Source organism: Diplotaxodon limnothrissa, linkage group LG5 (assembly GCF_057381915.1).
Source record: "Diplotaxodon limnothrissa isolate DT_005_m linkage group LG5, D_limnothrissa_male_GT1.1, whole genome shotgun sequence".
Classification (NCBI taxonomy): Eukaryota; Metazoa; Chordata; class Actinopteri; order Cichliformes; family Cichlidae; genus Diplotaxodon; species Diplotaxodon limnothrissa.
The window spans coordinates 25,926,737-25,949,473 of record NC_140600.1 but is presented as its reverse complement, the minus strand read 5'-3'; positions in this window follow the sequence as shown (position 1 = coordinate 25,949,473).

The window sequence follows — 22,737 nt, the reverse complement described above, 5'->3', positions numbered from 1 at the left end:
TGTTGTGTTCGATCCTGCCCTGTCTCATTACGATTATCTGTGTCAGCTGTGTTCCCCGTGTGTCCCACTTCCCTCGTTAACCCTCTGTGTATTTATGGCCGCGTCTCCCTCAGTTCAGTGTCGCGTTCTCTAGAGGTGGGAATCACCATACATCCCACGATACGATATTATCACAATACTTAACGCACGATACGATATTATTGCAATTTTTTTTAAATATTTTGCGATATTCAGATTCTGTACATAAAGGTAAACTTTATCAATATTCATTTTATCTAATATCAAAGTCTCGCACTCAGTTTTTCTCTCATTTCAGTCAGTTTTATTGTTGACAAACTGAACGGTTTGTATTACAGTCTAGTCCAACTTAACTGAATGCAACCATCTGGTACAATTATAGCTATTCTGAACTATGCAATTTATGAAAACTATGCAGCCCCTTCAGCAACCGAAGAATTTTAAAGTGAATTAAAACAAAATATAATTTTACATTAAATAAAAAAGTTTTAAACTTAATTAAAATAAAACATGTCTTAAATTAAAATAAGTAAACTGTCATGTTTATTGCTGCCCAAAAAAAGTTAAACACATTTGGACAGTGAAGGAATGTCAGGATCCTTGCTCAGAAAAAGGAGCTGATCAACATGCTCTGAAGTCAGAGCACAAAACCTTTTTTTGTAACAAAATATCGACTTCTGCTGTCCCTGTATCGATACATTATTAGCAAACAAAATATCACGATACTACACAGTATCGATTTTTCCCCCACCCCTAGCGTTCTCCCTCATGACTGTGTGCCCCTCTGTGTGTTTCCTTGTGAGTCAGTTCCTTTATGACTTCCCAGTTTAGTTTCATATTATTTTGTATCGCCTTAACTTCCGTCAGCAATAAAACTGTGTTTTGAGTTCATTCCTGCCTCCGTGAGCTTGCGTTTGCGTCCTCATCCTGCCTGCACACAGCCAATACAACTGGAAATCAAATGTGAACAGCATGAGTCTTACTACACTGCCTTTGTCTCCTCTTCCCCCTCTGGTGTGAGAGATCTGTTTTCAATCAGTGGGACATGGTGGAGTGAGTAACCCTCTGGCATCTGCTCCCTGGCGCTGCTATATTTTACTTCAATAAGTTAAAGATGCTGAGGTAACTGTCAGGAGATATATATGAGCCTGATAAAAAAAAATCCAATGGGAACTCTGGCCCATGAGGAAGATGAAGAAACACTCAGATAATACCTGCTGACTGGAGGCAGACGTCAATGTGCCAAAACACTTGTGCCAGGTCACAGCGATTAATTTCTCATTCAGTGAGAATCAAGATCTATCACTGGAACTAATATGCTTACGGAAAAATGCAGGTTTTCTGTTTCCTGAGCTGGGAGGAATGGACCTGGATATAAAGAGAAAATTCTCCTCTCAATCTCAAATTAAACCTTTTTTTCAATCTTTTTTTCCAGCTTAACATGCCTTGGGCTTAAGAAATGATGATTTCATGATGTAGAGGACACAGCAGGTTATTCTGGCCAAAAGTTCATATTTTCCATGAGGCCAAACATTTACTAGTTCTTAATTTTTAAATCTGCACAAATCACTCTCCGTGACAAACCTAGGGATGAGGATCACCTCTGTTGTTTCTTTAAACTTTAAGTAGTATTTATGGGTCTGTCAGAGGATTTTTAATTTTTTACCAATTTTAATTAAGGACTTTCTCTGGTGCTTATCCCAGGGTCTCTGTTGTTGGCAGGAACTCCCAAGGCAAGTTGTTCCTGGGTGAGGACCCTGATGAAGACTGAATCAGACAACTCCTATGAAAAAGAGAAAAAATGATCAGCCCCACCCTGGAGGCAGCCAGAGGAGGTGGCTCTCTGATGGAAGGAGGGTGCCTGAGCTTTGTATGTGGTTGAGAAATACAAGCTAGATATAGTTAGGTTCACCTCAACACACAACTTAGACTCTGGAACCAGTGTTGTAGAGAGAAGCTGGACTCTGTTCTAGTCTGGAGTTGACTGGAGGCAGCAGGAAGGGGTGCGTATTCGTGGGATACCACAGCACAGGGTTGTGTTGTTGTTGTTGTTGTTTTTTTTACCAGTGGACAAACGAGTGCTTCCCTAGGCCTTTGGGTCAGAGAATGGGTCCTGATTCTCATTTGCATTTATGCACCAAACGCCAGTTCAGCGTACCTAGCCTTCTTGGAGTCTGTAGGTGGTGTGCTTGAGAGGGGAGAGGAAAAGGGCAGCTTGACAGATGGTTTGGGGCTGCATCTGCAGTGACACGGATGTCACGGATGACACCAGACATTGTGGTGAAGAGAAAGCTGAGTGTTAAAGCAAAGCTATTGATTTGCTGGTTGCTTTAGGTCTCTACGCTCACCAATGGTCTCGAACTACGGGTAGTAAAGGAAAGAATGAGATTGTGGATGTAAACACTGGAAGTTAGTTATGGCTGACTTTTGACTTCGAGATTGAGGAGTTCAGTCAAGTGAGAGGGGTTTCAGCATACAGACACTACTCCTCCAGATTAAAAGGAGCTAGATGAGGTGGTTTGGACATCTGATGCTACCAGGTATATCCTACCAGGAAGAGGTCACGGGATAAGACCCAAAAAATGCTGGAAAAATTACATCTCTTGGCCGACTTGGGAACACCCTATTGTTGTCCCAGATGAGCTGAAAGAGGTACTGAGCTGTGGCCCAGACAAGTGGAAGAAACTACATGGATGGATGGATGGAAAAGTAATAAAAAAAAAAGCCCCAAATTACCATGACACTCATGCCTATGATGTATGTAAACTTTTGAACGCAACTGAAAATGTTAATAACAGTTTTTTGATTTTCTTTCAGGAGTAAGATAAGACATTTAACACTCATTGTTATTGCAAAACAGTTACATTCCCCATTCATTTTTACTTCCTTTGAAGCCAAGTGTCTTTTAAGGTGTTACTTCCTTCCTGAACTATTGTAGCCAAGAATAGAAGTCAGTCTTCAGTTAAACATGCATGCAAATAGTTTCACTGTTAGCATGTTTTGAAATAGTTTCAAACTATGATTACCTCACAGTTTGGGAACTCACTTACCTCCATCTGTTGAACATTTAACTTGAATTCCTGTCCTTCAAGTATACAGTCTAGTGAGTTTAAAATGTCAATGACCAGAAGTAGCAGTCTGCGATTTGATATGGATAGTTCTCCAATTCTCACGAGTAGCTTGAAGCCTTGTTACTACATACACTGATGAGAGCCTCCCCAGTGTCCATTTCATGGATATCATCTGTCTCTGTTTACTATGAGATGCAGATGTAGAATATCTTTCCCATATTTGAAGTGCAATGTGTTACATGTGAAAAAAGTTGCAGGACATTGTTTGTTTCCTGTGGAAAACAAGTAGGCAGCCACAGTGGACCGGGGCATCAGACTGCAAGAGTCTCATGGGTAAAGAAGTGCATAGGGATGAAATACTCAGAGTGTTTAGACATCCGCATGCACCACCCCAGTGTGCTCTGGATTCCTGACCTCGCCTAAGGGTATTGAAAGAGCATAATATAATAAAATAAGTGTTTGTGACATTGAACTTCTCAGAGTCACAGGCAGTTATTTTTTTCTTTAAATTAATCTTATTTTACAAAATAATGTATAATGTGGGAAATTGAAATTTACAGTTCTAACAAGTACATTCACACGAGGGAAAACAATAAACAACAGCATGAACAACATTGCTGCGACCATGTTTTATGTACTTACAATTTTGCTGCCTTTGAAAGGGTCGCTTTGAAGATAGGGATCAGGTCTGCAACCACTCACAGTCAGTTTCTGTCTTTGTTGGCTTTTGTGATAAAATGGCAATAAGATTATAATATTAAAAATAATACGAGTCAGTCAGCCATTAGTTTAAAACTGAATGGTGTCAAGTTGGCAAAACAATGACGTAGTTTCTGTAAATGTAACTGCAAAGGCACTCAGGCATTCAGCAACCTTGCTGTAATATAGGAATATAACTAGAAGACATCCAATTGTCAACTAGTTGTATTGAGTCCCACATTGCAAAGAGACACATGGCAGATTACTTGCACTCACTGCAATTTAATTGCAAAGGATTGGCAATCTGTCTGAATTGACAAATTAGACTGCAATTAGTTTCAAACCTTCGCCAATCTGTCTGACAGTTTTTGTAGCCAGTCCAAGCCAGAAAGTCTGTATGGAAACAGGTTCCTGGATACAGTGGGATCTCCAAACAATCAACCACTTTTGATCACCTTGTGAGTATAATAGGTTACCTGGAGGTTAAGGGTATTGCACGATGAACATTTGGGCAACCAGATGGTTGCCAAAACTACCTGTAATCACGGGCTGAATGCAAAAAAGCAAACCAGCAAAAACAAAACCAACAAAAACCTCAATTCAGTCACAGGAAAACCACCCATTTTTTCTTGTCTTCTTTTTTATTGGTTGACAATGTTATGTTGGGGTCAACAACATCCTCAAGGGATGAATCCTCATCTTTAAATGGCCTGTATATTAGGGTAAATCTTATGGAGTTGTGATACTTTGAACTGCAAATTGTACCACCATGAAGAAAACAATTAAATTTGTCATCTATGACTAAGTATCTGCACACGCAATAGCATTTTCATGAGCCTCAGCAGGACTTAATATAATATAAATAATCTAATTAAATTATGCTAACTAAACTTGTTTTCATTAACAACATATCTACTAAGTACCACAGTTTTAGAATATACACTCCAAGAATCTTAACATTATTTCTTTAAGAATAAACTGACATGTTAAGCAATAATTATTCAAAAAATTTACAGTCCTTATGTAAGTTTGGATAAAGAACAGTAGCCAAGCTTCTGAAAAGAAAAGAATTTGCTGTAATGCTGATCCAAATTCTTTTTTGTCTGCTGCATTAAATCAAGTGTAGCAGATGAGAGCCTTTTGCTCTTATATAGCTTTTTAAAAATGAGCATAAAGTAATGTCTTCAGAGGAGTAAAAAACCATTTACATTTTTTTCAAGCTTCTGTGATCATGGTGAGAAATACTGAATACGTTGAACTCTGTTAAGCTGGTCAAATGGAAATGTGGTTCAAGAGGATACCCATGCATTTCACAGGAATAATGAGATCTGATGCATCAAAGCTGAATAACTTACAATGGTAATCCTTGTAAATCATTTGCCCGTAATCAATTTGTAAATATTTAAAATCTGTGAATGCATAAATGTTACAGAATTTTCTATATTTCTCTGTTTCTCCAAACACATCCAATTATGTAAACAGTGGCTTCAGCAGAATACAGGATGATGTAATTTGAATAAACCTAACTAAAGTTCCATTTATGTTGTTCAGTGCTGATCTGTAAGAGCAATTTTAAAACATTATAGTTAAAGGTTTGTGTAGAATATATATAGCATTGTTTAACTTTTAAAAATGAACCGCTTGATGCTGAGCCAAATGCTGCAGAAGAGAACTGTTAATTAATAAGCTTAAAAATGAAATGTTCTCTTATTTCGGATGAAAAAAAAAAAGTAAATATGTATTGAGACAAGACTTGCCATATTTAGATGTTTCCTTGCAGTGTGGCAGTGATTAGCTAAAGGGCTTTGGAGAGCTGTTTAGTATCCATATGTGTGTGCTTAGAACAAAAGACAAAGAACTGGAAAAACTGATTATATTTGTTTGGTTTATGAAATAACCAACAGTGTGCTGGGGAGAGTCTCAGTGAAATACATCATATCAGCACTAAAAATATCTTGCAAGTTGCTTTTTGGTGACCGGTTGCATATTAACTCAGGGAAGTTACATAAATCAAAGAAGGTTTTTGCTTTGATCTAATTCACAAAGTTCAGGCAAGGTGTCTGATCAAAACACTGTATGAAAATGTTGAAGAATCATTTCTATTTGCATGTTCTGTGTACACGAATGATGTAGTGTAAACAACTGGCCAAAAGTTCAGTTAAATGTCTAACATATTGCAAAGGCATGATGAAAACTGTTTAAACTACTTTTTACAAATGTGTGCAATTTAACTAATTTGACATGCCACATTAATGTGCATGCATTTGTGACAGTCACAAATATATACTGTAAAAACATCAAAACACCAAAAAATGCATTATAAAAACACAAGATGACTTGAGAAAAAACATGTATTATTCTTATGATATTTCATAATTCATAATGACACTTTTTACACGTGTATTTATTAATGTCATTGTGTAGTCTCAACAAAGCAGTTGGTGAGTGAATATGAGGATTCGTACACATGTTCAGACTGACATGGCATGATTTACATACCCTGCCTACCAGCAGCTCCATCTCACATCTCACCCATTTTTCAATCTAATATCTAAGATTTGGATGGTAGGGTCAGAATTTGCATGAAACATGAATGTTTACATTCAGGATAACATACCATGTCACAAAGCTCCAGCCATCTTAAAATGGTTTCTTGAACATGACAATGAGTTTATTGCACTCAAATGGTCTCCACCGTTACCAGATCTCAGTGAAAGAGAGAAGCTCTGCGGTGTGGTGGGACTGAATGATGTAGTCTAAAGAGTCGACGGGACAAAACTTGGCTGTCCATCTGCATCTAAAGGACAAGGGCCACTCTTTTGAGGACACCAATGTTAACATTTTGGACAAAGAAGACAGATGGTTCGAAAGAGGAGTGAAAGAAGCCATCTATGTCCACTGTGAACGACCATCTTTGAACAGAGGGGGTGGCTTACGACACCAACTGTCTGCCATCTATAATCCAGTTTTGAGATCCATTCTCAGACGCCTTAATGCCCACTCACACCCTGGGCCATCTGACCTCAGTAAATCACATGATAGGGTGATGAGCTCACCTGAAATCTTGGCTGAATGTGACCCACACCCATTTTCACACCTTGGCTCGTGTGATTAGGTAGAGGATCAATATGGGGTCCATGACCCTCTTGGGGACACTCCCATGGGGCTTCAAATCTGGGACTCTCCACCAATTGCTCTTACAAGTCAAGAAGCTTCTCGGATGAGAGGTGAAACATCTTCAAGGAAACTTAAAGTCTAGACGCTTTTCTTTCCAAGCTCCTTAAATGGTAAATGGCCTGCATTTGTATAGCGCTTTTCTAGTCCATAGGACCCCAAAGCGCTTTACACTACATTCAGTCATCCACCCATTTACACACACATTCACACACTGGCGATAGCAAGCTACATTGTAACCACAGCTGCCCTGGGGCGCACTGACAGAGGCGAGGCTGCCGGACACAGGCGCCACCGGGCCCTCTGACCACCACCAGTAGGCAAACACGGGGTTAGTATCTTGCCCAAGGATATTTGGCATGCAGCCAGGGTGCAGCCTGGGATCGAACCACCGACCTTCTGATTAGTGGCTGACCTGCTCTGCCACCTGAGCTACAGCCACCCTTAGACTACAATGACATGGTGTACTGAGAACCTTCACAGACACTGAGTCACGTAGGTGCAGCAGACAAATCTGCAGCAGCTGTGTGATGCTATCATGTCAGTAGGGAGCAAAATCTCTAAAATTTGGGAGGAAGATTTGCAGCACCTTATTGCATCAATGCCACGAGGAAACCAAAAACTAAAACATAACCTGGTACTACCAAAGTGTGCCTAAGAGAATGCTACAAGTTCATTATAAATATTGATCCATCCATGAATACCACCAACACCAAGACTATTACATGTATCAAATTCCATATCCCATATATACAAATTTATTCTTTTTTAATGAAATATTTATTTATATAAATTTGTCAGATTTGGCAATTATTTCATGGTTCAGACTTTAAAAGGTCAATTCTATCATTAAGTGTTTCTTCATTTAGACACTACTACGATGTCAAACTAAGAGTCGTGACTGAATTACAAGAGAAAAACAGCCTGTATCCTAATGCCAAGCAGATATTACTGATAAAATCTCTTGAGACATGGTGATTGTTATGTGGTTCTCAGAGGTTTGACAGGCATGAACAAATAACACTGTAACAAAAAATAATTTCCCCCAGGGATCAATAAAGTATTCTGATTCTGATTCTGATTCTGATAACACACGAGACTTTCATTACTTTAGCAAATAGTTTTGGAGTTAACTGTCTGAGTTGCCTTGGTGGGAATGTCTCAGTGGCCTTGATTATCTCCTGCATCAAATCATATCTGACTTTGACATAATGCAGCTAAAAAGAAAAACACAAATAAAGATCAACTGTCAACAGCCTTTCATCAAAAACAGAGCTGATAAGCGGGTGTGTTGTTCATCTTACACCGAGCCGACAGGCTAGCAGATGACTCCGGCAAGACCAGAGGTGGAGGTTTGTGCATTTATATTAACAATGCTTGGTGCATGAACTCCACTACTACTGAGAGTCACTGCTCACCTAATGCGGAGTTTTTAATGGTCAAATGCAGACCTTATTATCTCCCCAGAGAATTCACTTCGATCATACTCACTGCCGTGTATATACCCCCCGACGCTAATGCTAGGTTGGCCATGAAAGAACTTTCTGCAGCCATTAACAAACACCAGAATAAACACCCCGAGGCTGCTTTTATTGTTGCTGGCGACTTCAACCACACCAACTTAAAGACAGTCCTCCCCAGATTCCACCAACATGTCTCCTGCCACACCAGAGGAGACAAGACTTTAGACCATGTGTATTCCAACCTGGCTGGAGCCTACAAAGCCACACCCCTCCCCCACATTGGACAATCGGACCATCTCTCCCTGTTCCTCACACCTCGGTATTCACCACTCATCCAACGTGTGAAACCTGCTGTGAGGACAATTAAAGTGTGGCCAGAGGGGACAGACGCAGTGCTCCAGGACAGATTTAAAAACACAGACTGGAATATGTTCACCCACACAGACCTGGACCAGTACGCCTCATCTGTACTGGATTACATCTCCAAAACCACAGACAGTGTCACCACCCAGAAACGGATCACCATGTACCCCAACCAGAAGCCTTGGATGAACCGGGATGTTCGTCTCCTCCTGAAGGCCCGCAACACTGCCTTTAGGTCAGGAGATGCACACGCCTACAGTACAGCCAGGGCTAATCTAAAGAAGGGCATCAAAAAAGCCAAACACCATTACAAAAAGAAGGTAGAAGAACACTTCTCCAACTCCAACCCCCGACGCATGTGGCAAGGACTCCAGACCATCACAGACTACAGGACCACCAAACCCTCCCCCGCATCCTCTGATGTCTCCTTCCTCAACGAGCTCAACAACTTTTATGCTCGTTTTGAGCGAGGGAACCCCACAACCACAACCAAAGCAGACATGACGCCAGACCACCAACCTATGACTCTCTCCCCCACCGATGTAGGAGCGGTGCTGAGCAGGATCAATGTCCACAAGGCTGCAGGCCCTGATGGCATCCCCGGGCGTGTTCTCAGAGCGTGTTCTGGGGAGCTTGCAGGAGTGCTCACAGACATATTCAATCTGTCCTTGGCCCACGCTGTGGTACCGGCCTGCTTCAAATCCACCTCCATCGTCCCGATACCCAAAAACTCCAACCCATCTTGCCTCAATGATTACCGCCCAGTAGCACTCACCCCCATCATCACTAAGTGCTTAGAGCGACTGGTCCTAGCACACTTCAAATCCTGTCTCCCCCCCACCCTGGACCCCCACCAATTCGCATACCGCCGGAACAGGAGCACAGAGGATGCAGTCTCCATCGCAATGCACTCTGTCCTCTCACACCTGGACAACAACAACACCTACGCCAGAATGCTGTTTATAGACTTCAGTTCAGCATTCAATACAATCCACCCCTCACAACTCATCAGGAAACTGACAGACCTGGGTATCAGTTCCCTCATCTGCAAATGGTTACTGGACTTCCTGACCAACCGCCCCCAACATGTCCGGCTGGATAACCGCTGCTCATCTACCATCACAATGAACACCGGTGTACCACAAGGCTGTGTGATGAGCCCTTTCCTCTACTCCCTCTTCACCCACGACTGCAGACCTGCTGATGGTTCCAACACCATCATTAAGTTTGCAGATGACACCACGGTGATTGGCCTCATCAGTGACAACGATGAGGCCGCCTACAGGGAGGAGGTGGATCGTCTGGCTGAGTGGTGCGACAGAAACAACCTGCTGCTTAACACCGAGAAGACCAAGGAGCTCATCGTGGACTACAGGAGGAATGCTGACCCACATCCACCCATCCACATTAAGGGGACGGCTGTGGAGCGTGTGAGCAGCTTCAAGTTCCTGGGAGTCCACATCTCCGAGGATCTCACCTGGACGACCAACTGCTCCAAGCTGGTCAAGAAGGCTCACCAGCGCCTCTTCTTCTTGAGGACTCTGAGGAAGAACCACCTGTCCTCAGACATCCTGGTGAACTTCTATCGCTGCACCATCGAGAGCATCCTGACCAACTGTATAACAGTCTGGTACGGGAACTGCTCTGCCTCGGACCGGAAGGCGTTGCAGAGGGTCGTGAAAACTGCCCAGCGCATCGCCGGAGCACCACTTCCTGCCATAAAAGACATCTACAGGAAGCGGTGTCTGAAAAGGGCTGGGAAAATCATCAAAGACCCCAGTCACCCATCACATGGACTCTTCACCCTCCTGCCCTCTGGGAGGCGCCACAGGAGCCTCCGGACTAAGACCACCAGGTACCGGAACAGCTTCTTCCCCACAGCTGTCAGACTCCTGAACTCTGCCTCCTGACATCTGACCCACGTTAAACTCATGGACTGAACATACACACACCCACAATGGACAACTGTACCCTCAAACACAATAATAACATGCACTGAACCACCACTCACAACCACTAGCACTTTATATAGCCTCTGTAGAAACTATCTACACCCTCACTTATCTTAACTGCACTACTGTATAGCTCTGTGTAAATAATCATTCTGTACATTCGATAATCTTTAATCCTACAACTGTTTACAACTTGCATAGTTCCCATTTCTGTATAGCTGTATATCCCAGATTCTGTAAAGTTATTTATTTCATTTCATATTCTGTATAGTTTTTTATTTCATATTTATATCCTGTTCATATCCTGTACATAGCTTGTACTCACTACAGCCTGTACATACTTATAGTTATAGAATATTCACAACATACTTCATACCGTGTACATTATAACATACCATAATAGACCCATTTCTGTAATATACTCACATATCTATATTATTGCTAATATATATTGTAATATATCTATATCACTAAAGCACTTCTGGATGGATGCAAACTGCATTTCGTTGCCCTGTACCTGTGCATGTGCAATGACAATAAAGTTGAATTCTATTCTATTCTATTCTATTAATTTATTCTGTACGTTGACATGTATGTGCAAGAACCAAGCTTCATATAATAAATGCAATATAATATATTAGCCAACTAAACTTTTACCTTCAGTTTCATGCAAATGGATTCACCTTAATAAGAACTGTGATTAAACGGTTTGTGTCAAAAATTGCATCTATCTGTTTTGCAAATGTTAAATTACTGAACACAGCATGATTGTGGGACTCTGGATTAAAGTGAACCCAGACAAGTGAGAAAACACAAGAGTTTGATAAATCAGCCTGTCCCAGTGAAAACATAAATTGTAATTTCCTCTGTGGTGGTTGATTTTGTTGCTGTCTTGTTTATTTATTCAAACAAAACCACAGTCTGTGACTAACTCTCATTTCCTTGCAGTCTTGTGTGATGCAATGATAAATTACAGGCATAAAAATAAAGCAAGATTTGATGAGAATAACTTGAAATTAAATTATGATGATTTTCAGTCAGAATAGTGTTAGCATTGCTCATACTAGCCAAGCTAGCAAGATGGAAACCATGATTCATACTTTAAGCCAGCAGACAGCGATAAAACAGCATGTCCATTGTGAGTGATATAAAGGGAAGTGAACTGTTCGTCCACCTGGCAATATTATGTCTGTTCTCTGTCTCCCTTTTTTCAATAGCCAACATGAGACAATAAATTCAACTCAATTCAGAATATGACAATTACACTCAAGTGTATTTGGGCACAGACAAAAAAAATTTAATCAAGCAGTGGTGAAACAAAATTATTGACTAGTGTTCCCTGAAACAGATAAGAATGATATGATGAAGGCCTTTAATGAGGAGCATAGTGTGCAGCAAATGTAATAAGCTCGACCAATTAATCTCAAAATAGGAACTGTTAATTGAGTTTTCACATACGTGAAAGCAAACAAGCACAGACACAAACAGAGGAGGAAACAGATGGTTGTTCATGAATATTTTTATCTTTTAAAATACACACATAGGTTTATTTTTATTCACATATCTGGTTTGTTGCAGTCGGCCACTGTGAGATAATCCATCCATCAATTTTCTAAATTCAGAGTCACCGGGGGGATGGAGCTCACCCCAGTTGCCACAGGACGAGAGGCATGGTCCACCCTGGACAGGTTGCCAAGCTGTCGCAGGGCCCACTGTCAGGCTTTTTTGGAAAAAGACAAAAGGAATTAATTTAAATAAACAGTAATATTTGACAGAGAACAATAAAGTCAAAGTTGTAACATAGTTTTACATGAATGAACAAGTATCATACTTATGCATGCAACAAAGTAACTAATGCATGCCCAGCCTCAATTATTTGTTTTACTAGCAACAAAGCACATAACGATGACGAAGCGATGAACACGAAGAACACTGTAGAGGATAATGTGGAGGGCAACAGCAGAAACTGTAATAAATTATCTGATACCACTGCTAGGTGGACGATTCAGCACAACAAGGAATGGAAGGCAAACTCCTTTGGAAAGGAGCTCAACCTCTGTAGCTGGTAAATAGACTTGTGATGTCTGAAGATAAAAATTGAACCTGATCACAAGCAAAAACCAGTGGTAGTCTATTTAAAAGATCTAGTTGAGAAACAAATCTAATTTACCTGCAATCACTAGAAAACCTAAGCAATGTAAAGCCAAATGTGCAGGTAAAACCCATTAAGTTGTTTTTTTTTACTTTGTTTTTGAATATTTCTCAAATAAACAAGAAAAGATTGTTGCTACTGTAGGAGCATCAATAAAGTTCTCTGACTAAATCAAAACTTTCCTATTGGATTTTGTTTAATGAGATTTGAGAGCAGAAAATCACTAACAAGTGCATCAGACCACAGAGCAACAAAGATCATTAGAATAATCATTTGAATACAGCATTTCTGCACATTGTAAAGACTTTCTAATTAATGAATTCCTGCTTTTCTATCAAAACCAAGTTTAACTTTAATGATGGTTAAATATGTGATTTAGCTACATTTCACTGTGTGTTATACTTGTATAACTATGCATGTGACAAATAAAGAACCTTGAACCTTGAACCTTAAAAAAAAATCATGTACATTCACAAATCTTGACAGTTTCCTGGGCAAATTTTATTTCTACCTCTAACAGAAAAAAAATGATGGGGCAGTTTTAAAAAAACAAATAAAAAAGAACTATAATGACTAGTCATTGCTAGGTTTTCGCATGTTAAATAGTGCTTCATGTCATATACATTCTTACTGGTCTGGTGCTAAGTCAACTGCTTTATAACTACATATTGAGAGTTTTATAATAATTTTACATATATACATGCAAAAAATCTGTTTAAAGTGATGGATCAGCAATAAATAAACAAATAAACTGCATGCTTTTAGAACAAGCACACACATATCATGTCATTTTGTCATACATGGGAAATGTTTAAGTGCTGAATATGAGAGAGAGAAATTTTTAGGGGGAAATCAGTTCTTAAGATCTTGAAAACATGTTCTAACAATAGGCACTTTTCCTCTGCTATGCTACATGTGCTGTCATCACATTACGTGACAGATCGCGGTGATTAATTTTACATTGTGTTGCCTCACTGTTTCCATTTCAGTTATGGTGTTATTCGGAGTAAACCCTCTCATAATATCCTATTGCAAGGCAAAAATAGACAGAGGTTCAGCACTGGGAAGCACTGAAAGAAAAAGAATAGAGGTTCTGTTGTCGGTACAGCTGGTTTTATCAGCTAATTCTCAGGTGGATTTACTTACAAAGATAGGCAGATACATGAAAAGTAAAGTATATTAGTTCTTCTTCAGTTGTTGGCGGCTTCTCCTGTTTCCAGAAAACTGTTTCGTAGGGTGCACATGTGCAGCACTGTCTCTTTTCGAGTTCACAAGTTGCTCAGTTTATAAATCTCTTTCATCAAACTAACTGAAGGTTTTGCGGATGTCCATATGTGCATCTATACAATGGTGTTACACCACAGCACAGTTGACAATATACATATTTTGTGTTTTCCACCGTTCCTGTATTGTTTTTTTATTTCTCTGATCATAATGACATCCATACTCACTAATGAGGGTGTAGGAAAATGAGGGCTTTTGAGGCTGTATCTCACATTTTTTCCCAATTTTCACCTCGTAATGACAAAATAAGAATCTGGAGGGAAGAAAGCTTGCTCATTATGAGTTCACAGCTGGTGAACACTCTAAAGTTGCTGCTTTGAAATATCTGCCAGCTCCAGCCTGAGGTTCCTTCAGTTTTTCTTTACCTCCAGAAGCTGGAAGGATGTATAACAAAACAGCCAAAACATGTTCTGTGTTAAAATATTGTTTAGCAAAATTAAATCTAGTGTAACTTCTTGTGTTTTTAAAACTGCAAATTACCAGTAAATACCACCATTGGAGCAATGTTTTATCAGGTATTGAAACTATTTGAGAAAACAATCAAAACTCACAGAAAAACTTTGATCATGCTGAAAATGAGAAGAAAAATTTAAACCAGCCCCGTTAGTTCACCAGATAGGACGTATTTGTGTTATGAGTCAGACCATTGATGGGTCCTTTGTGCTTCTCATCATGCTTTTATGCCTGACCTCTGCTATTTTTTCTTGGTCTTATAGGAAGACAAGCACTCTGAGGAACACCAGTACACTCGCTATACAGGAAATAAAGACATGTTGACAAATCCTTTATACCCCCAAAAAATGTGATTTATTTAATTTATTCTTATTTTTTTGCCTGGCAATGATAAATTTATCTGGTGATACAGTAACACTGTATTATGCCCTAGAAAACAACAGCATATTGAATAAGAGTAGAATGATGAACTAGTCTCCTTTTGTGATGTGTGCTTGCTTTTCTTTCCTCAAAATGAATTCCTTGTCCTTGCTTATAACAGGTAGAAATCTTTCCTTGATTTCTTCCATTCAACATATCCCTTCCTTCCTTTTCAAGGTTAAAAAATGTAGCTTGGTAAATTTACTGTTGCTGCTAGTAAGTGCCATTACTGTCTCTGAACTGCAATCTGGAGTGGTTATAATATGTGTGGGCTCAATGGGAAAATGTACACTTTTGCTTGAAGAAATCCAGTTGTTTGTTAAAATTTTCTTGCATTGTTGTTTAAAATCCCATGTTTACCATCTACTCAAAACTAAAACCTACAATAAGCAAAAATCTGATGAACATAGTTGAGTGAAGTACACCAATCAGAGTTTTCCCTCAGTAGATGGTAGTTATTAAAAACATCGCCAGTCATCATTTCTACCACTTTTTCCAGTACACCAAAATAATACATTTGCTGACTGGAAAAAAACCCAATGGGAACAAAATCTGATGTTTGTAGTCTGTGGTAAAATTAGTTTTATTTTCTCTGTGAGAAAGCTGGCTATTACACAACACAACACTGCTACTACATGACACACGTGCTTTATGTAAATAATTTAAAGTTCATACATGTTTTAATCAGTAAATGCAGCATAATTGTTGGGAATAATTTGATGTAAGGTTAAGTTCGGGTGCACTAAAGTGTGTCATGTATTCTGAATGTCTGCAGACTCACCCTTCTCATGCACTAAGCAAACAATTTGGTAAACACTGTCAATAATACAGTATAAACTGAACTGTTTTACTGTTAATAAAAAACATTGGTAGTAAAATACAATAAAATAAAACATCACAAGTGATGTGATGACTTGTATTCATGTTATTAATTTGTGTAGTGAAAAATAATTGTTTTAAAAATTACAGTATATATAGTATTATAAATGGCACTGTTCATTTATAATACTATATTATATTTACAAAGAGATACTTTGTAATAAATATTGAATTAATGGAGCCCAAACTATTTCCACAAGTTGTCAAATACTGCCATTTACTCAAAGCCTCTGAGATATGTAGGTTTCCTTTGGCATCAGTCCTGATATGCATGGTAATCTAATTACTTTTGAAAGAGTGAAACAGCAAATACAGTATGTTACGCCCCTAGTCTAGGCGGGTAGGGACGCACATAAGGTTGGAGGAGAGAGAGACAAATCCCCGCCCTGGTTCCCAAGCCAAACATCCAAACCAGTTGTGAGAAAAAAAGATGATTTTATTTAAGGACAAGAAGCATAGCTCCAGGGTGAGCCCAGGCCAAAATAATGAACAAAACCAACTAAGTCCCACCAGAAAAGACTAACTAAACCCTAGGAAAGAAAAAAGAACAAACAAATGACAGAGCTATCCCTCGCTCCCTGACCAAGAAAACAGGAGAAAATGATTCCAAAAGAAAAGGCAGCTCACCCCTTCCGCTTCAGCCCACGAGTGCCTAAGCTCTCAGCTAATGCACTAGGAGCGGCTTTCACAATTCACACTCCCACAAATACACAAGATAAACACAGGCTGGGAAAACCAGGGTCAGGACTGCAACGGCTGTCAGGCTACTCGCTCGTTCCACACTCTCTCTCTCTCTCTCTCTCTCTCTCTCTCCCTGGAGCTGTCAGAGCGGCTTTTTGAATGTGGTCACCTGTTCCATGGTCCAATCAGCTGCGCACTACTCTTCATTAGGGGAGGGACCTGTAAAGAGTCTTAAACACAGTAAAGAGACACAGAACAAACAGCCCACACAGTGTTCTTATGGCCACAGCCGTAACACAGTAACACACTGTTAGAGGTTTTCTTTTTCTATTTTAAAAAAAGAGATACATAATTTCAGTCTTGTGTCACAGCTGCTCATCCAAATTTCCCTTTCAAGAACATCCCAAGGTGCTCCACTGCACTGAGATTAAGTGACTATGGTCGCCATTGCCATACAGTGTTTCTCAATCTTCTGTTGTCTAATTTTGGTGAGTCTCTTCTGTTGCTGTAGCCCATCTGCTTAAAGGTCAGATGTATTGTGTTTTCAGAGACGCTCTTCTACACAGCTTTTTTGTAACAAGTGTTTTTTTGAGTTATTGTTGCCTTCCTATCAGCTTGAAGAAATCTGGCCCTTCCCCTGTGATATCAACAAGGCATTTTCATCCAGAGAATTGCTGCTTACTGCATATTTTCTTATTTAAAAACTTTCCCTGTAAACCTTTAAATGGTTTTGCGGGAAAATCCCAGTACATCAAATACTCACACCAGCCCTCCGACACCAACAACCATTTTTTCCTTATTCTGATGCTCAGTTTTAACTTCAGCAGGCTGTCTTGACCATGTTTACATGCAGAAATGCTTTGAGTTCCTGGTGATGTGAAAGGCTGATTAGATATTGGGATTACGTCAATGACCAGTGGAACAGGCATACCTAATAAAATGTTTGCTGAATGTATGTAGCATGGACTATACAGTAGCTGGTGTTCTCATATTGTATATATTTTCTTTCTTTTCTGATCCATATAGTTTAATAAGTATTGTTTTGCTTTTCTGCATTTCAGCACCATACCATTTCAATAAAATCCTTCTCATTCCTTGTTGGTTTCTGGAAAGAAAATTACTCTGGGCCCACATCCTCATTTTAGGTTTGACAGCAGTTTAGTAGATGAATGGCTTAAACATAAATTGAGCTGCAGTTTGGGGAAGGCCTCCAAGGGGACTGGTGGCATCTCCAGGGCCTGGCAGATCCCCATGTACTATATGGAAGTGAAAAAGTGAAAGAAGTGAAAGAATTTAAAAGGGGAGGGAGGCTGGGGCACAAAAATTCAGATACTTTATTGCCAATTAACTGTTTTGAGAACTACATTGAGAAGGCTGAGAATGACTTTTTCTGCTGTGAGAACTGCACCAAACTGAATGAGAAAAACTGTAATCAAATCAAGAATTTTTCCTGAACATAACCAAGGACTTGTGGTGCCTGGTTCTATAGCCAAAAGCAACTATAACACACACACACACACAAAAAGAGTGAAACAGGACTGAAAGAGTAGTCTTGTGATTTGATCTTATCTAATACTGTAGCAAGAAAAGCAAAGTATGAATTCAGTACACAATAAAACAAGTCAAGAAGAAGATAGCTAAAGATCAGTGGCAAATATCTGTGAATAGCTTTCGCCATCATACTGGGAGTGCAGAATTATTAGGCAAGTTGTATTTTTGAGGAATAATTTTATTATTGAACAACAACCATGTTCTCAATGAACCCAAAAAACTCATTAATATCAAAGCTGAATGTTTTTGGAAGTAGTTTTTAGTTTGTTTTTAGTTTTAGCTATTTTAGGGGGATATCTGAGTGTGCAGGTGACTATTACTGTGCATAATTATTAGGCAACTTAACAAAAAACAAATATATACCCATTTCAATTATTTATTTTTACCAGTGAAACCAATATAACATCTCCACATTCACAAATATACATTTCTGACATTCAAAAACAAAACAAGAACAAATCAGCGACCAATATAGCCACCTTTCTTTGCAAGGACACTCAAAAGCCTGCCATCCATGGATTCTGTCAGTGTTTTGATCTGTTCACCATCAACATTGCGTGCAGCAGCAACCACAGCCTCCCAGACACTGTTCAGAGAGGTGGACTGTTTTCCCTCCTTGTAAATCTCACATTTGATGATGGACCACAGGTTCTCAATGGGGTTCAGATCAGGTGAACAAGGAGGCCATGTCATTAGTTTTTCTTCTTTTATACCCTTTCTTGCCAGCCACGCTGTGGAGTACTTGGACGCGTGTGATGGAGCATTGTCCTGCATGAAAATCATGTTTTTCTTGAAGGATGCAGACTTCTTCCTGTACCACTGCTTGAAGAAGGTGTCTTCCAGAAACTGGCAGTAGGACTGGGAGTTGAGCTTGACTCCATCCTCAACCCGAAAAGGCCCCACAAGCTCATCTTTGATGATACCAGCCCAAACCAGTACTCCACCTCCACCTTGCTGGCGTCTGAGTCGGACTGGAGCTCTCTGCCCTTTACCAATCCAGCCACGGGCCCATCCATCTGGCCCATCAAGACTCACTCTCATTTCATCAGTCCAGAAAACCTTAAAAAAACCAGTCTTGAGATATTTCTTGGCCCAGTCTTGACGTTTCAGCTTGTGTGTCTTGTTCAGTGGTGGTCGTCTTTCAGCCTTTCTTACCTTGGCCATGTCTCTGAGTATTGCACACCTTGTGCTTTTGGGCACTCCAGTGATGTTGCAGCTCTGAAATATGGCCAAACTGGTGGCAAGTGGCATCTTGGCAGCTGCACGCTTGACTTTTCTCAGTTCATGGGCAGTTATTTTGCACCTTGGTTTTTTCCACACGCTTCTTGCGACTCTGTTGACTATTTTGAATGAAACGCTTGATTGTTCGATGATCAAGCTTCAGAAGCTTTGCAATTTTGAGACTGCTGCATCCCTCTGCAAGATATCTCACTATTTTTGACTTTTCTGAGCCTGTCAAGTCCTTCTTTTGACCCATTTTGCCAAAGGAAAGGACGTTGCTTAATAATTATGCACACCTGATATAGGGTGTTGATGTCATTAGACCACACCCCTTCTCATTACAGAGATGCACATCACCTAATATGTTTAATTGGTAGTAGGCTTTCGAGCCTATACAGCTTGGAGTAAGACAACATGCATGAAGAGGATGATGTGGACAAAATACTCATTTGCCTAATAATTCTGCACTTCCTGTATGTATAACAACAGTTTCTTCAAATTGTTGTTTCAATTAAGGCTTTGAAGTAAATACTGAAGTAAACATGACCCTGTCACATAAAGCGGTTTTCCTGTCAGTCTCCCTCGAACTCTGTGTTGACTAGGTGCAAACTTAAAAGGAATTTACTCGGGGTGGGCACAATATCCAACTGTGCTGGAATAAACAAACAGACGTGATCTGGGCTGCATCCTCCACTAAAGCAAGCCAGCACAGGAAACTGTTAATTACAATATTCTGTAAACCATCCAGACATTTGAAATCCCCCCTTCCTTTACCTGTTTAAGAAATCATTGTACTTATAAATTATATCAAAGAAGTAAGAGCTTGTAGAAAAGGTACACTTAATCAAAAGGAACAGCATCAAAAGGTTGCAGCTTGCATGCAAACCCTCCACTTGAATGCATGTCACTGACTTTCCATTGATTGAGCTCAGCTGCACAAGCTGCGAGTTCTGCGCGATCCTCAAAGAATAATGCCAGGGGCTGTATTCAGTCTACTCTTATTATATGGATTCTCTGGGCTGTTGGCTTTTATCCCTGCTGCTCTAAATTGTGTCCACATGCTGGAGTAGTTTTCGAAAAAGTTGGCTCTAAAACAAAGTGATTATTATTTTCCTTCACACAGCTACCTTTTGTTAAACTCTGTTGCTAGCTCTGCTAGAGAACAACAATTATATCAGTTTAATTATTGAAGTCATACTGTGAATGTTCATGTCCTTCCTTTACCTTGCACAGTCAGACAGATTCCTTGGAAACAATTACAGTAGCAGATAACCGCAGCACTTTTCATTAGGGTCAGAATTAAACAAGGAATAGTCATTTGGTGAAGTGAATCCACAATGGTAAATCAATGACAAGGATTTTGTAACCATACTGAGAAAAAAATACATTTGATACATGTTTTAACAGATCATAGCAGGCAAAGCACAACTGCAATTAATGTGATTACTTCTGGCTAAATTCCAGTGCAATGTGGTGTGATGGTTAGCACTTTTCAACCAACCAACTAGCAGTTCAAAACCACCAACCAGCTGGGTCCTGTCAGTGTGGAGTCTGACCTCCCTCGGCCTGCATGGGTTTTGTCTGGGGGCTCTGGCTTCCCACAATCCAAAGATATTTGAGGCACTGAGTTGGAAAGACCCAAGGAAGCTGCAGCTCAAGTGTCATGGGGCGGAAGCACTAGGTGAGTTGTACACTCAGAACAGTGAACCCCAGGAAAGCAACTCAATCAAATGGCGTGACAGGGAGGGTCCTCAGAGAGTGTGCCGACCAGTTGCCCTTGGTCTTCACTAAGATCTTCATCACCATCATCACTGTCTCAGGCATTCATGCCACTATGGCTGAAGCCGGCCACAATCGTCCCTCTACCCACAAAGACCAACAACCGAGAGCCTCAACATCTACTGACCCTTTGCTCTGACCCCTATTATAATGAATGCTTTGGAATGTTTTGGTTATATGCAACATTGTATTCTGCTTCCCACCCAAGTTTGACCCACTTCAGTTTGCACATAGAGCTAACAGAGCGACAGCACACATCACTGTTACAGTGCTCCACACTAACATCTCCTGCCTTGAACAACACAATTCAATAAGCAAAGGGATTTTTGCATCTGAAGAAAATTGATTAATCGACTAATAAATTCTATTGGTTGTTTGCTACTTACTGTACATGCTCTCTCTGTACTTTGTGATTATGGATTAGTTAATAGAATTACTCATTTCTAAATAACAAAACAAAAAAGCAAATATGTGTCAAGTATCTGTAATCAGTGGGCTATTCGTGTTACCGTATGTGTGTATAGGGATGTTGAGAACTGTTCCAAATTGTCTAATCTAATGGAATCATGTGCCTCCAAGTTTACTATTTTCTTTTATCAGTGCTGGCCTGTGTATCAGGCAGTTTTGCATTGTTAAACAGTGATGTCATATATGTGTTAGTGCTCAGCTTTTGCTCACGTTCAGAAAAACACAAAACACAAAAACAGTTTTGCTTGTCTGTGTAGACCTGCTTTTTCATATAGAAAACTTAAAAGGAATTATTAAGTCGTTTAATAAACTATCCATTCAGTCATGTATGCATATTTCACAATCCACAGCAACTGATCTTTCTGTGTCACTTTAAAATTACTCACTTTTTGACAAGGTAGATCTGCATATTGTATTTTTTGTAAATTTAAAAAAAAATCTTACAGCAGTGAAAAAATACCCCCCCCCCCCCCAATGCACACATTCCAGGCATTTAAGTGAAAAACACATCAGACAGTGTTTGTTTTGGTTGGCACAAACCTTGTGTTAGTCATATTAAGTTCTGCATGAGATTTCTGACCCTTCCACCACCCCGCACATGCTTCAGGTTAGGAGCAAGAGAGTGACTGCTGGTTTATGCCTGCTCGAGTGCACGGAAACCACAGGACAGCTGTACCAGCACACTGGTTTATTATCCTTTGCTGCAGTGACCCTCATGTGCTCAGACACCACCACAGCAAGATGTCTCAGTATTTACATTAGCTCAACCAACTCTCAGTAACGTATACTGATGACTAATGATGCATAAAGATGTCAGATCAATGTTTGTGTAATCAAGAGTGCACTGGATTTTTTTCTCTCTTTTTATACAGTACTGTGCACAAGTCTGGAGTCACCCTTAATTATTTAAATATTATTTGCTAGGAAAATGGAAAATGAAGTTATTTATTGAAACTGGTGCACGCACAAATGGAAATACAATAAAGGATGCAATGAAAAAACAGTTTGTGCAATTCTAGCAAGCTTGAAAGTCAATATCTGGTGTGGCAACCTTATTCTTCAACATAGCTTGAATGCTATCAGGCAAACTTTTGGGTAACTTCTGTGAG